Source organism: Arachis hypogaea, chromosome 4 (assembly GCF_003086295.3).
Source record: "Arachis hypogaea cultivar Tifrunner chromosome 4, arahy.Tifrunner.gnm2.J5K5, whole genome shotgun sequence".
Taxonomy (NCBI): Eukaryota; Viridiplantae; Streptophyta; class Magnoliopsida; order Fabales; family Fabaceae; genus Arachis; species Arachis hypogaea.
Genome location: NC_092039.1, coordinates 26706605 through 26719481, shown reverse-complemented (window position 1 = coordinate 26719481; position 12877 = coordinate 26706605). Strand labels below are relative to the sequence as shown.

At 40.2% G+C, this 12877-nt stretch overlaps 1 non-coding gene across 1 annotated transcript; it reads right to left on the bottom strand.

Annotated features, from left to right (window-relative positions):
• Positions 1–1035: 1035 nt before the first annotated feature.
• LOC112798893 (small nucleolar RNA R71) lies at positions 1036–1142 on the bottom strand. Its single transcript, XR_003200489.1, has one exon. It is a non-coding gene; the product is annotated as a small nucleolar RNA R71 (small nucleolar RNA).
• Positions 1143–12877: the final 11735 nt, after the last annotated feature.

The window sequence follows — 12877 nt, the reverse complement described above, 5'->3', positions numbered from 1 at the left end:
AATCATACTCTATATTTCTCATCTTGACTAATTCACCAATTGATTAAAATTGCTCAAATCTACCAATCTCTATGGATACGATCCCACTCCACTGTGGGTTATTACTTGATGATAATTTTGGTTCTCTTGACAAAAGAACGAATTCATAATAAAAATTTTGTGGGGTGTGAAATCCGGTCATCAAGTTTTATGGCGCCGTTGCCGGGGATTGGTTTGAATTTGACAATTACTAAATTGATTGGAGAGCTAGATTAAGCATTTTAATTACCTTGTTATTTCCCTTCAAGTTTCTTTTCTCTTCTTTCTTATTTTGTTTTGTTTTGCTTTAGTCATTTTAGTTATTTATTGTTCATATTTTTTTAGTCTTTTTACTGCTCTATTAACTGTTTGATCAATTTCATCAACCAAGGTAACCACTAACCTCAACAAGAGTTTTCACTTCACTTGTCCTCTGTTGGCTATTTGTTGAATGTATGACAGGTAGAAGGGGAGAGACTATCCTCCTTCGATAGTGAATCTGAGAGGACCTTCCTTAGATTAAGGAGGGAAGCAATAGGCAAAGGCATAGTTGGAAAGGAAGTAGTGGAGGAAGAAGTTAGAGCTACTATGGAGGAAGAGGTGCATAACCATGTTGGAGAGGAAGCTAGCAATCATGTTGGGCATGAGAAGAGAGTCTTAGGCTCCTACATCAACCCAAATCCAAGAAACTGTGGCAGCAGCATTCTGAAGCCAACAATCCATGCTAACAACTTTGAGTTGAAACCTCAACTCATCACACTTGTTCAGAATAATTGTTCATATGGAGGGGGTACCCAAGAGGACCCAAACTAACATCTCACTACATTCTTGAGGATATGCGACATTGTAAAATCCAATGGTGTACATCTTGATACCTACAAGCTACTCTTATTCCCTTTCTCACTCAGAGATAAGGCAACAAAGTGGTTGGAGGCATTCCCCAAGGAGAGCTTGACCACTTGGGAGGAAGTTGTGAATAAATTTCTAGCAAGATTTTACCCTCCACAGAGAGTCAATAGGTTGAGAACTGAGGTGCAAACCTTCAGGCAGCAAGATGGTGAAACACTTTATGAGGCCTGGGAGAGGTTCAAGGACTTGACAAGGAAGTGCCCTCCGGATATGTTCAACGAATGTGTTTAACTACACATCTTCTATGAAGGGCTATCATATGAAGCAAAGAAAGCTGTGGACTACTATTCAGGGGGTTCACTCAAGAAGAAGAAAACTATTGAAGAGGCCATAGATGTTATTGAGACAGTAGCCAAAAATGAGTACTTCTATGCTTCAGAATGAGCTCAAAAGAGAGGAGTGCTGGAACTCAACTCTATGGATGCCTTGTTAGCATAAAAAAAGGCAATTACAGCACAATTAGTAGCCTTAACCAAGAAGGTGGAGGCAAGCCAAGTCTCAGCTGTCCAAGCTCAAGTACCACCTCAAGAAAAAGATACACCAGAAGCTGAATGTAAATGGGAGCAGAAAAACTATGTGAACAATCCCTCTAGACCACCATATGATCTAAACTCTAAAACATACAACCTAGGTTGGAAGAACCACCCAAATTTTGGGTGGGAAAACCAACAAGATCACAAACCATACCACTTCAATCATCACAACAACCACAACCCCAACCACCAATCAAGCAACAACCGACCTTAACACAACTCACAAAACACATCATATCACTCTACACAGCAAACACACAACAACCACCACCAAGATACATCGACCCCCACCATACAACCATGTGAAACCAACAGCAGTTTCTCAAAATTGGAGGCAGCCATAGCACAATTGTCAACACAAATGATCGAAAATATCTCCACTATCCTGGACAGACAGCTGTAGGTTGAAGAAAGATAGATGCTAACCAGGAAGAGTTGAGATCCAACATAAAGAATCAAGGGGCAGAGATTTCAAATTTGGAGGCACAATTGGGGAGCCTATCTAAGCAAATACCTACGTCCACACATACCTTTCCTAGTGACACCATGGCTAACCCAAGGGGAGAGTGCAAGGCCATAACACTAAGAAGTGGAAAGGTTGTAGAAGAAACAACCCCAAGTCAAAGCCACCAAGAAGAAGAAGCTGCAAAGGAACCTGAACCCAAGAAGGAAGAAAATACCTTTGCACCATCCTCACTAAAGCAAGTTCTGAACCCTTATGTGCCACAAACACCCTATCCACAAAGGCTAAGGAAGGATGGGAAAGACAGCCAATTCTCTAGATTCCTAGAAATCTTCAAGAAGCTCCAAATTAACATACCCTTTGCTGAGGAATTAGAGTAAATGCCGCTCTATACTAAGTTCTTAAAGGAACTTATGACAAGGAAAAGAAACTGGGGTGAGAAAGAAACTACGGTACTTACTGAAGAGTGTAGTGCTATCATACAAAAGAAGCTCCCCCAGAAGTTGAAAGACCCTGGAAGATTTCAAATCCCCTGTATCATTAGTGAGATGAACATTAAAAAGGCATTATGTGACCTTGGAGCAAGCGTAAACCTCATGTCTTTGGCCATGATGAAAAGATTAAGAATAGAGGAAGCCAAGCCAACAAGAATGGCACTTCTATTGGCTGATAAAACATTTAAATTCCCCTATGGTATGGTGGAAGATCTATTGGTGAAAGTGGAAGAGTTCATCTTCCTAACTGATTTTGTTGTGCTTGACATGGAGGAAGAAGCCAGCACATCCATCATCCTAGGAAGGCCATTCCTATCTACTGTTGGAGCCATAATTGATGTTCAAAAAGGAGAGCTAGTCTTGAGATTACATGAAGAGAAGATGGTTTTCAATGTCTTCAAGGCCATGAGCTATCCCAAGGAAGCCATTGGTGAATGTATGATGGTGTATACAATCAAAAATTTGGTTCAAGGAGTCCTAAAGGAAGAACCATGTGAAGAAACCCAAGAGCAAGATCAACAAGTCTCATGTGGTGAGCCACCATTAGAGACCGTGAAGGAACAATTCATGCTAAACAAGGCAAGCAAGATGGAATTGGAGGCACTAAAGTTGGAACTGAAGATTCTACCCCCAAGTTTACAATATACTTACTTGGATGATAACAATACATACCTAGTAATTATTAACTCAAACCTGAATGAGGAATAAGAAGAGGAGTTAATCCAAGTGCTGAAACAACATAAAGATGCTATAAGTTAGACACTTGCAGATCTAAAGGGAATCAGTCCTTCAATGTGCATGCACAAGATCCTGCTTGAGGAGGGTGCAAAGCCCTCAAGACAATAATAGAGAAGGCTGAACCCAACAATGAATGAGGTGGTCCAAAAGGAGGTGTTGAAACTATGGCAAGCAGGGGTGATTTACCCTATCTCAGACAGCCCTTGGGTAAGCCCTATACAAGTATTCCCCAAGAAAAGAGGGATCACTTTTGTGCCAAATGAGAAGAATGAATTGATACCAACAAGAACAGTGACTGGTTGGCGCATGTGCATTGATTATAAGAAGCTCAATGAAGCCACCAAGAAGGATCACTTCCCCCTACCTTTCATGGACCAACTGCTAGAAAGACTTGCAGGACATGAATATTACTGCTTTCTGGACAGTTACTTTGGCTACAACCAAATAGTTGTAGACCCCAAGGACCAGGAGAAAACTTTTTTTACTTGTCCCTATGGAGTTTTTGCTTATAGGAAAATGCCCTTTTGGATTGTGCAATGCACCTGCAACATTCCAAAGGTGCATGCTCTCCATCTTTTCAGACATGATTGAGAAGTTCATAGAGGTGTTTATGGATGACTTCTCTATGTTTGGGGATTCATATTCTGATTGCCTACATCATCTTGCCATGGTACTAAAGAGATGCCAAGAAACAAACCTGATTTTAAACTAGAAAAAGTGCCACTTTATGGTAATTGAAGGGGTGGTTCTTGGCCATAAGATCTCTAAAAAGGGTATAGAAGTGGACAAGACAAAGGTGGAAATGATTGAGAAGTTGCCTCCACCTTGCAATGTCAAGGCAATTAGAAGTTTTTTGGGACATGCTAGATTTTATAGGAGGTTTATTAAAAATTTTCAAAGATTGCAAAACCCCTTAGCAACCTACTTGTCTCAAATACTCCCTTTATTTTTGATAGAGAGTGTATGTTAGCCTTTGATGAACTTAAAAAAGACTTTCCTCTGCACCTATAATAGCACCACCTAGCTGGGACCTACCCTTTGAATTGATGTGTGACACATCTGATTTCGCTATTGGTGCTGTTCTAGGACAAAGGAAAGACAAGCTAGTACATGTTATTTACTATGCTAGCAAAGTCCTCAATGAGAATCAAAGGAACTACACCACTACAGAGAAGGAACTTTTAGCCATAGTATTTGTATTTGATAAATTTAGATCATATCTTATTGGCTCTAAAATTACTATTTTTACTGATCATGCAACCCTTAAATATTTACTGACCAAGCAGGAATCCAAGCCTAGGTTGATAAGATGGGTCTTGCTACTTCAAGAATTCAACATAGAGATAAAAGATAGAAGTAGGGCAGAGAACAAGGTGGTTGACCACCTCTCAAGAATCCCACATGAAGAAGATGAAGCGCAACAATTTGAAGTGAATGAAAGCTTCCCTGATGAGCAGTTGATGATGATTCAAGAAAGCCCTTGATTTGCTGACATAGCCAACTTCAAGGCTATTGGGGAGTTACCCACCAACATCAACAAGCACATGAGGAGGAAACTACTCAATGATGCTAAACACTACATCTGGGATGAGCCATACTTGTTCAAAAGGGTGTTGATGGAATCTTGAGGAGATGTATCTCACAAGAAGAAGGGCAAGAAGTGTTGTGGCAATGCCATGGATCTGCATATGGAGGCCATTTTAGTGGAGAAAGAACAGCAGCAAAGGTGCTCTAATATGGATTCTATTGGCCAACGATATTCAAAGATGCTAAGGAATTAGTGTCAAGGTGCAATGAATGCTAAAGAGCTGGCAATCTACCCAAGAAGAATGAGATGCCACAGCAATTCATACTAGAACTTGAGCTATTTGATGGATGGGGAATTGACTTCATGGGTCCTTTCCCCACCTCATACTTAAATAAGTACATTTTAGTGGCAGTGGACTATGTATCTAAGTGGGTGGAGGCTATTGCAGCACCAACAAATAATAACAAGGTAGTCATGAACTTCCTTAGGAGGAACATATTTAGCTGATTTGGAGTACCCAGAGCTCTTATTAGTGATGGAGGGAGCCACTTCTGCAACAGACCATTGGAAGCCCTCCTCTTGAGATATGGAGTGAAACATAAGGTTGCAACACCTTATCACTCTCAAACAAGTGGGCAGATAGAGGTATCCAACAGAGAGATAAAGCGGATCCTAGAGAAAACTGTGGGAGCTTCAAGAAAGGACTGGTCAAAGAGGCTGGACGACGCTCTTTGGGCATATAGGACAGCCTTCAAAACACTAATAGGGATGACCCCATATCAGCTGGTGTATGGGAAGGCATGTCACCTACCCCTTGAGCTTGAACACAAAGCCTTCTGGGCACTCAAGCTACTAAACTTTGATAGCAATGCTGCTAGGGAGAAAAGGATCTTGCAACTGCAAGAATTAGAAGAACTCAGATCTCAAGCATATGAGAATGCCAAAATATACAAGAAAAAAGCTAAGAGGTGGCATGATCAAAAGATAGCAAGAAGAGAGTTTGTAGAAGGTCAAAAGGTGCTATTATACAACTCAAGACTCAAATTCTTCCCAGGGAAACTCAAGTCTCGATGGTCAGGACCTTTCACCATCCTTAAAGTATCCCCCTATGGTCATGTAAAGCTCATGGAGGACAAAACTCAGAGAACTTTCACTGTAAATGGCCATAGACTCAAACATTACTTGGGAGACTCTTTGGAGGAGCAGAGAGTGAGCTACAACCTCAACTAAAGATGGAGGAATGTCATCCTAATGACATTAAAGAAGCGCTGGTTGGGAGGCACCCCAACATTCATATCCTTTTGATTTCCTGCTTTCTAGAAGTAGTTTTAGAATTGCCAATTTATATAGTTTAAGTTCCAGTTTAATACTTTTGTTTCTCTTGCTTTCTAAGAGTAGATTGTAAGTGGTAGATTAGGTAGTTTAAATATCAGTTCCAATGTTTGACAGTTAGTAATTCTTCAATTTGTTTTCTTTTCTTTGTTTTCTTTTTCTAAAAATGCAATTTGATGAACACACTTACTAATGATGAGTTATTGGGCTGGGAACTAGCTAAAAAGCTAAGTTTGGTGTGGATACTAACCAACTTAATCTAGGCTTACAAACCTTTGAATGAATTAATTTTGAGAGTAAGCTCAGAGATTAAGTTTGGTGTGGCTACCACTATATGATGTCCACATAGCAAGCCCATCACGCTCTTAATCTGAATGCATCAACTAAATTGGCTATGCATACAAGGTTACTTTAATGTGTTCAGAAGGAGTTAAAGAATGTGAAAGAAATGAAATTTAATTCACCCTTATGAACACATTAAATACCCAATGATAAACCCAATTTATTAGATGCAAGAAAATTAAGTTTGGGACACTCATCAAATGTATTTTAATTATATGTTATGAAAAGGAATATAAGGGGTTCTTTTCACTTATGGTGTTTCAGTTTTCACTTTCAGGAGAGAGGATGGGGCCCACATAATTGATAGCTCATCAAGGAATGAGTCAAAGTGTACTTGCACTTTGGAACTCAACACATGCAGAGAATCAAAAGAAAAGAAGGGTTGGCGCTTCTTCCCACGCTAGGCGCCACTTCCCATGTGGAAAAAGATAAATTGCTTTTAAATTCCACCACAACCCTTCCTTCGAGCCAGCACCTCTCACCACTATAAAAGCCAAACACTTCCCACCACCTTTTACACTTCAACCCACCCAAAAGTTCACACACGAAAGAACCATCTTCTCTCTTTTCTTTCTCTTTTCTTTCTCTTTTCTTTCTACTTGATTAGGGACAATCAAGTCCTAAGTTTGGTGTTGTGGAGCAAACCCTTGCTTTGCTCCTTGTTCTCTACCCCTTCTTCCAAGTTCTTTAAACCTTCACACTTCTTTTCTCACCCAATGGCACCACGAAGAGCCTCATCATCAAAGAAGAGAAAGACCAAGGAACCAACTTCGGGATCCTCTGTAAGCTACAATGAATACAAGTTCCTCTCATTGATAGCGAAAATTGTTGTCGGTCTAGATTTTCTTCTTAAAGAAAGGAATTATTTCGTTGTAAGTATAGCTCTAAATCAACAAGCAACTCTCACAATAAATTAAAATATGGTTTGTCACAAGTACAAACCCCAATAAGAATTAACCGGAGTATTTAGACTCTGGATCGTCTCACAAGGAATTGCAACGAAGTGGTCAATTATTGACTATGAAGATACAATGGGGGTTTTGATTTTTATATTGTTGCAAGAAATTAAATGACAAGAAAGTAAAATAATAAGAACTAATAAAATAAAGGAAAGAACTCTTGGCTAGACATAAGTAATTGAGATCACCATCCTTGTCTACAAACCAAATATTGATAATTATGAGAGGCTAACCTATTAAGTCTACTTCCAAAAGCCTTAAGTACGTAATATCTACTCCTAGGCTTGAAGTACGTCAAATAGGCTTGATCACATAAACCTATAAGTCCCAACCTATCTACTAATTAGATTAGTAGTGGGTTGGTGTCAATGAGTATCAAATTAATCACCAAGGGTTCTCAAATCACTAATTCAATGAGACCCAATGACTCAAGGTCACTCAATTTCCTAAGCCTAGGCCAAGAGTAAAGAAAACTACTCAAAACTAGTGTAAATATTTCATCAAACACATAGAGTGCAAGAAAAGTAAACATCACAAAATGCTAGAATTAATGAAACCCATAACTATCATAAGCAAGAAATCCATAATAGCAAGCAAGATCCACATAAAAGAGACATGGAAACATAAAATTGCATTAAAGAAAATTAAGATCCAACAATTGTTCATCAACATAAAAGAGAGCAAAATAAGAAATTAACAAGACAAACTACAAGATGAAAGACAATAGAACATTAAAACATAAAGAGAATTGAAATTAAAACAAGAATTAAAAGAGAAATTTGAGAGTGATTAACATAACTCTACCCTACAACATGATGAAAACTAAATTATGACTACTTGGTTCATTCCCCCTTCAATCTTTGGATTCAATAGCATCAGAAATGAGTTGAATTGGGCACAAAATGAGCTACAAATCGCTGGCCACGATTTCACTTTAGTGAATCACACTACTCCATCTGCGTGCACGCGTACATGGCACGTGCGCGTCCCTATACGCGATGTAACTATGCCAAATTTTATATCATTTTGAAGCCCTGAATGTTAGCTTTCCAACGCAACTAAAACCGCCTCATTTGGACCTCTGTAGCTCAAGTTATGGTCGATTGAGTGCCAGAAGGTCAGGCTTGACATCTTTACGGTTCCTTCATTTCTTCATGAGTTCTCCCACTTTGCATGCTTTTTTTCTGACTTCTTCCACCAATACTTGCCTTATGAACCTGAAATCACTCAACAAACATGTCAAGGCATCATATGGAATTAAAGTGAGTTAAATTTAGCTATTTTAAGGCCTAAAAAGCATGTTTTCACACTTAAGCACAAATCTAGATACCGAACCTCTGCGGGAATCGATAGCTGTGGAGAATTCTGTCAAGGACGTTACAGTCGATGCTAAGGAGGATAGTGTACAACCCCCGAAGCAGGTATCTTATGAAGAACTGGACGGAATAACCCAAGATGCATGTTTCCTTGATGATGATTATCAGGAGTCAAGTTCTCTTGATAATGAACTTGCATCCACAAGTGAATTCTGTGAGATAGAAGACTTTTCCCCAAGTGAATATGAAGATGATGCAGAGGTAGACTTTTCTCAACCTCCCAATTATGACTCAAGTGATGAGGAAGATATCGATGACTCAGATCAAGACATGGTTGAAATGGAAGAAACTTGCAAAAAGGTGGAGAAATTCGCAGAAGACCACAAGGGAGTAGAGCTTGCAGAACCACTGAAAACACCTATCCCAAGGCCATTACCACCCAATACAAACTTTAAGTGGCTAAAATCCTTAACTCTCGTCTTTACATTTCCACTTGAATATGGTTTACTGGAGACAGATGGCCAGCTTAGAGCTCTCTGCGGCTTTAAGAGAAAAAGGGAATTGATTCGCACTCAAAGCTGGTATGCAAGATTCAATAAGTTTTCACACTTCAATTTGAGGTGCAAGGATTGGTGTCAAGCTCAATTGTATAGATCTCGGAAGCTGTATGGTCACCGCAGTGAGAATTTAGATTGCTTATCACCCGGCTGGAAAAATGCAAATCAAGACGGAAACGGGTGTAAAAGCAAAGTTTGGGATCCTGGAATCTATTCTGACATTCAACACCTCGAGAACCTGGAAACCTATTCAAAACTGCTCAAAGGCTTTACGTGCCTTGTTTGGGACCCCGGAGGATGCTGGCATTCCAAATACTGGTGGAGATTTCTGGAAGAATTCAAGCACACGCCACCATAACAGAAAGCTTATCAAACATCCAACTTAAGGACTTTAACTAAAAGTGCTAGGTGGGAGACAACCCACCATGGTATGATCGTTCCCTCTCCATTTTACTCTATTTTTGAATTTTGATTGAACCTGGAATTTTTGCATGACATTCAACGCTCAGAGAGTTGGGCTGGAATCGTGCGGCTAGTGTGCGTTTGGCATAAAACGGCCCACGCGTTTGGGTCCCTGACGTGAACGCGTCACTTGCACAACACCCGTCCCACGCGAAAGCATGAGCGACGCGTTCGCGTCGCGTGGATATTATGACCTCGTAAATGGAAACAGAGAGTTGCACAAAAACGATGCTGGAACGGTGCGTCTAGCACAATTCACCATGACGCGTTTGCGTGCCTCACGCATCCACATCACTCATCTTTTCCCAACTTACGCGATTGCGTCAATCACGCGACCGCGTCATACCCCTTCCTCCCCTTACTCACGCGGTTGCGTGCTCCACACGTTCGCGTGGATTTGCGATCACTAACCCCAAATCACGTGAACCCTAACCCATCGCGTCCCAAACCCCAGCCACCCCCCTCTCCCTCCTCCTCTATAACTCTTCCCCCCAGCCACCAATAACCCCCATCCCCAGACCACCGCGCCACTACCGCAACACCTCCTCTCTCTCTCCCTTCTCTTCTTCTTCCCCTCCCTTCCCTCTCAACCACCTCCTCCACCACTGCCCCTACCCGCGACCACTAACCACCGTGCCACCACCTCCGCTGCCGAACACCACTTCTAGCGCCGCCACCCACAACAGCCCCAAACACTCGCCCCCTTCCCCTTCCTTCCCTTCCATTACCCTAGCCCGCCCCTTCCACCGCCGCGCCGCCGTTCTCCCTCCCAGCGCCGCCGCATCACCACCACCTTCCCTCTGCCCTACTCCTTATTCATACACATATCAGGTTCCGCCGTACACCGATTGCTTTATCATTCCTTGTTAGTTGCGTATTTATCAGAATTTGTTTGATTTAGGATAGTTAGAGATGCATGTTTGTAGTGGATTCTAGGTAGTTAGGTAGCTAGTATGTGGTTAGTGGATTTAGGCCTGATAATTGTGCCGTTCTTGATTACCTGTTTTATCTGTTCCACCATTTTGATCTGGCTGTGATATTAATTATGTTCATATGCTATTCTTCATATCGCATGCTGCTATTACACTGTTATTCTATGTTCATGATTAGCTGTATCTCTTTGCAGGATTTTCAATTTTATATGAACTGATTTATCCTGTTATATATTTTCTGGGAACATTCAATTTTAACCGGAATGTTGCCCAATTTTCTACAAATTATTTTCATCTTTTCCAATTCATGTATTGGTTTTGGCAATTTTGAATTTTCCACTACTTGGCTACACCTAAACCAATTCATGAATGCACGGGCTAGCATTCTTATTCCATTTGATTCCTTGGTTAATACTTTGCATTATTAATGATTTCATTCTCCTTTTCCACTTCCCTAATCTATATGAGTTATCATCAATTAACTAAAAACCTTGCTTGAATATGAGTTGCTTCTTCTTTCAATTTGTGGATTTCTTGTTAACTAGGAAACCAATCATCATGCCACTTACTCTAACCCTCTTTTTATTAACTCACTGCTTACACTTTCTAACTTCCTTTTTCACTTATTAACCCTTCTAACTTTCTACCTTCTCTTTTTACCTGCCTACTTTCACTTTTAACTCAAGGCATGATCACTGTTTTTTCTTATTAACATGAATTCCACTTATCATGTATTTTGGATTGTCATTTTTCTTTTTAGACTTTTTCAACTGAACACAATCCTGAATGCACTTTATTTGACTCAATTCATGCTTCTCTTGCTCTTTTGCCACTCTGTGCTTCTTTTGCTATTTGCCTACTTATTTTTCTTGCTTTTATTCTTCAATTATACCCTGGAATTTCTGCTTTTCAGGATGTCTAACCCTCAAGGCAAAGGAAAAGGCAAAGCAACCACTAGCAAAAGGAAAAGAGACGAATCCTCTATGTCCATCCTTGGCATCTTACATGATGATTCCTGGTGGGAAAAGAACTTTACCCCGCAAGAAAAGGCTGATCAGTTGGTACCTGCGGCTGACCCGGTTAAATTTGCAACAAAAATAATGTGAGCTGAAGTACCCAGTTTTTGCCACATCCAGGAACCTGTACCTGGAAAGGACACTCAAAATTTCAGAAGAACTCCGGCAATACACTTCAGACCAAATTAAACAGAGAGGCTGGTTCTTCCTGGAGAAAAACTTGACTGAGATCAACTCATCCTGGGTCAGAGAATTCTACTGTAACTACTTTTTATCATCCCTGGATGCAGTACAGCTCAGAGGCAAGCAAGTTCTGGTTTGAAGAAGTGATAAACCCCATTTGTAGGGTTTATCTTGTGCTTGATTTAAGGGATTTTATGACCTTTTACCCACATTTATTCAATGAAATACCATGGTTTTATAACTTCTCCCTTAATTGTGCTTAAGAGTGAAAACATGCTTTTTAGGACTTAAAATAGCTAAATCTAATTCTCCTTGATTCCATTGGATGCCTTGATATGTTTGTTAAGTGATTTAGGGTTTAGGAGGCAAAGATTGGATCAAGAGAATGAAGAAAGAAGCATGAAAAGTTGGAGAACTCATGAAGAAATGAAAGAACCGGAAAGCTGTCAAGCCGACCTCTTTGCACTTAAACGACCATAACTTGAGCTACAGAGATCCAAATGATGCAGTTCCAGTTGGGTTAGAAAGCTAACATCTGGGGCTTCAAAACGATATAAGATTTGCCATAGTTACTACACGTATGGTGGCGCGCACGCGCATAGTACGCGCACGTGCCATTGCTGCCACCTGGTTCACTTAAAGCAAAACGTGGCCAGCGAATTCTAAAGCTTTGTGTGCTCAATCCAACTCATTTTTGATGCTATTTAACCCAAGGAGTGAAGAGGAAAACAGAAGTTAGTTACCATTAGTTTAGTTTAGCTTAGTTTTGGAGGAAAAATTAGTTTTAGAGAGAGAAGCTCTCACTTCTCTCTAGGATTAGGATTAGGATTAGTTCTTAGATCTAGGTTTTAATCTTTGCTTTCTTCCACTTCTACCTCTCAATTCTTTGTTGCTACATTCATCTTCTTCTACTCTTTTGTTGTAATTCCCTTTATGTTGTTCTTATATTTTGTTGTAAATCTAGTATTGTTCCTTCTACATTCTTCCAATTCAATAAGAGGTAATTCATACTAAATGTGTCTTCTTTGCTTTTCTATTATTGATCTCTTGTTTTTGTAGTTGTAGATTCCTTTAATTCTTGCATTTAATAATGAT